The sequence below is a fragment of the Miscanthus floridulus genome, chromosome 1, assembly GCF_019320115.1.
Source record: "Miscanthus floridulus cultivar M001 chromosome 1, ASM1932011v1, whole genome shotgun sequence".
Lineage (NCBI taxonomy): Eukaryota > Viridiplantae > Streptophyta > Magnoliopsida > Poales > Poaceae > Miscanthus > Miscanthus floridulus.
Genome location: NC_089580.1, coordinates 169,294,758 through 169,298,712, shown reverse-complemented (window position 1 = coordinate 169,298,712; position 3,955 = coordinate 169,294,758). Strand labels below are relative to the sequence as shown.

General features: G+C 43.7%; 1 pseudogene; it reads left to right on the top strand.

Annotated features, from left to right (window-relative positions):
- Positions 1 to 983: 983 nt before the first annotated feature.
- Positions 984 to 2,356, top strand: LOC136467001 (uncharacterized; annotated as a pseudogene).
- Positions 2,357 to 3,955: the final 1,599 nt, after the last annotated feature.

Sequence of the window (3,955 nt, the reverse complement as noted above, 5' to 3'; positions counted from 1 at the left end):
TACAATGAAGGCGGCCAAAAAGGCCGCTCTTGCTGCAAAAAGGAAGTCCAAAGGATCAAATTTGGATGATGATGGAAAATCAAAGGATTCGGCGATTGATGTGGAGAAGCTTGACAAATTTAGTAAAATCCAGGAAGATTTAAATGCAAACCGCATGAAGGTACTAGAACTGCAAAAGAAGTTATCATCCGAGAAGCTTGAAACCATGAGACTGGCACATCTTACATCTAAAGAGACCACATAGGCAAAAAGGCTTGAGAAGGAATCAAAGATGATGCAGGCTTACAACACTCTCATCTCTCAAGATACAAGTTCAATATCCAATGAAGAAAAAGCTAAGCGTGTTGCTGCCATGAAGTATTGTAGGATCACTTTATTTTCTGAAATGATCTAGCACACATTCTGCAATTCTATTTTTCAGTTACAGGATAGCTGATAACTGATAACTGAATGTTTTCAATTACAGGATAACTGATAATTTTTCAAGAGGAAGCCATGGTAAGTTGTCTTTTGCTGGACAACAGGGAAATTCTGTCTTTTGCAAAACCAATGTCTTTTGCTTGTGTTACAGGACAGCTTGAATCCTGTCTTTTGCTTGTGTCCTATGCCTTGAAACATTCTGCTAGTTCTGTTAGTAATCAGTTGTATGGAACCTGCCGTACGGAACATGCAGTGTGAACCTGCCAAATGTTTGCATGTCTTCCTATGTGAATGTGTCAAACTGCATGTCTCTTGAATTTTCAGTTACCTGCATGTCACTTGAATTTTCAGTTCCCGTAGTGTCACCTATCTGCATGTATCCTATGTGAAACAGTCCACTGTATGCATGTCTCCTTGTGAAACAGTCCACTGTCTACATGTCTCCTTGTCAAATTGTCCACGGACTGTATGAATCTCCATCCAGTCATAAGTTGCAGATTATAAAAAGGTGGCTTGACTCCATTCAGTTGGCATAGGATCTGTAGTTGTTTTTCTCCAGTATTATGGAACCACTTCCACCAGCCGATGATGAAGATGATCTACCAGAAGCCGATGACTTTGATCCTACAAAGGTGTTCACCATGGAAGATTTTCTAGCGGAGGATGAAATCGTAGAAGAATTTGTGAGGAAGATTGGAGATGGATTGAAGGCCAACATTGAAGGAGGAACATCGTCTGTGACTCATCGACGACGACAGAGTGGACCAAGGAGGTACATACCAAGGCAGCGAGAAGCAGGTCATGATGATCTTGTTGCTAATTACTTTTCTGCAAATCCTATCTACACCGATGAGATGTTCCATAGAAGGTTTCGGATGAATAAATCATTATTCCTACGCATCGTGGAAACTCTTAGCAATTGGGATCCTTATTTTACCCGAAGAACTGATGCAACTAGTAGGGAGGGACATTCACCCCTTAAGAAGTGTACCGCGGCAATCTGGATGCTAGCATACGGCTCGCCGGCTGACCAACTTGATGAGGTACTAAAAATTGCCGCAAGCACTTCTTTGCAGATTCTAGGAAAATTTGCCGTAGGGATTATTGAATGTTTTGGTCAAGAGCACCTACGCCGTCCTACAAGCGACGAACTAGAAAAATTTTTGCAAGAAAATGAGGCTCGTGGTTTTCTAGGAATGTTGGGAAGCATCGATTGTATGCATTGGGCATGGAAGAATTGTCCGAAAGGTTGGGCAGGCATGTTTACACGTGGTGACAAAGGTGTTCCTACTATGATCCTTGAAGCAGTGGCATCTCATAATCTTCGTATATGGCATGCTTTTTTTTGGTACCGTCGGGTCTTAGAACGACATTAATGTCCTAAACAAGTCACAACTGTTCATCAATGTCCTAAAAGGGGAAGCTCCAAGGGTACAATACACCGTAAATGGAACACAATATGATATGGGCTACTATCTCGCTGATAAAATATATCCAGAATGGGCGGTCTTCGTGAAGACAATATCAGCCCCTCAGACGGATGAAGACAAATTGTTTGCATTGAAGAAAAAAGGGGCGAGGAAGGATGTTGAATGCGCATTTGGCGTATTGCAATCCCGCTTCGATATTGTTCGTCGACCATCAAGGTTATGGAAGCAGGGGGACGTTATCAACATAATGCAAGCTTGTGTTATCCTTCACAATATGATAAGTGGAGGATGAGAAGGAATTAGTTAGAGTTTCCTTGGATTTGAATAAGAATGCAAGTGCGATGATAGTGCTCCCGCCTAAAGTGCATACAAGTGATAGCCCCAATCCATGCTTCGCGGTTGTACTTAGAAGGAATTTCGCTATCCGAGCACGGTCAACACATAGACAACTTAGGAATGATCTTGTTGAGCACATATGGCAACGCTACGGAAACAAAGAAAATTAGACATAAATGTTTTAATCATATTTCATTTATGGAGAAAAAGATCGTATGTTATATTTGATTTATGAAATATATTATATTATATATATAATATATGATTTACTTTACCGGATTTGTTTTGGATTAATTAGCAACACAATGGTGTATAGAAATAATATTCATAATTAATCATGGCTATACGCAAGCATTAAACGATTTGTAGACAGTCAAATTGTCTATGGGTTGTACGAGCTATCTGTTTAACCGTCTGTATTGTAAATTCCAAGAACTTATAGACAACAGCTGTCTCACTGTTGTACATGCCCTAAAGGAGTTGTATATATACTCCAGAGACAGAGATATGAAAAGAATCTGCATTGATTTATCTCGTTTGAATTCGTCGGTCCAAGTTGAGAGCTCGATACCTTCCTAAACCTTCCAGAAGGGCGAAGGGCGTAGTTTATTGTCTCGTTTCGTAGGTCCACTCTTGCACAAAGCACACACGCCTAGTTGAAAGCCTATAATGTAATCGCCCATCTCATTTTGCGCAAGTGGGGATAAAAGTACTTGGGTTAGTGATCTGCCCTGGCGCTGCATCGAGACGTGAGACGTGACCCATGTCTATGTGTGCTGTGCTAAGTGCTAACGGTATCATTGGCCATTCAGCAATATAGTTTCCATTTTCTTCTGTAGTCAACGTCACTGGTTATATAAGTACGCAGTCCACTTCTTTACATGATGATGAGCATTTTTTCTTTGCGAATCCTTATGTCCCAAGTAAACTTCGGTTTTATAAAGAGCATGGTGGTCTACAGATTATGCTTGGGGCAGTGGCGGAGGGTGAGTCAATTTAATAGGAGAAAAAAAAAAGAGAACAAACGAGCCGGCAGCGGTGGTGGTCGCTGGCCCGTGTGAGTCTGTGTGCGCGTGCGTTTGAGTTGCCTGCTGGCTGCTGCATATTTGCTTCTTGTTTTACTCGTCGCAGGAGGCAATTTTAGAGTACAGGCTGAAGACCACCCATGGAGTATCGTTGGGCCTTGAAAATTTGTGTTGGGCCAGGGGGGGGGGGGGGGGGGGGGGGGGGGGGGGGTGGGGGGTGGGGGGGGGGGGGGGGGACCCAGTTTTACCTCCGCTGGTCTCCAACCCTGCTTGGGGCATAAGAATTGTGCTTGGTATCGTGGTTTTGTGTGAGCTCGTGATGGTCTTGTTAAAGACTGCAGCAAAAGCGCCGTGTGGTCTAACAGGGCTCTCGATGGGTTTTTGCTGGAATGCTAGTGTATATTACCAAGGATAGAGATGCAAATAGTTTGGTCCGTAAGCGTGCAAATGAATCAATTTTAAGACTTACTATCTTAGTCTCGGTCTAAATCTTTTAGAGGTGCTTATAGAGGTAGAATGTATACGGATATGCTTATAGAGGCAGAGGCGGAGCCACCACTAGGGCGAGCTAGGGCAGCCGCTCTAGGTCCCTATCGCCGAGCACCCCTTCCCCACCCTCGGAGCTGGCGTCTATGGAGCAGTCGAGGCGCAAGGTTGAAGATGGCGGCGGTGGCGAAGCGCTACTTCCCTTCTGTTCGAGACGATGGACGCGTGATGGGCCTAGCGCCTGAGATTGGGCCGCGA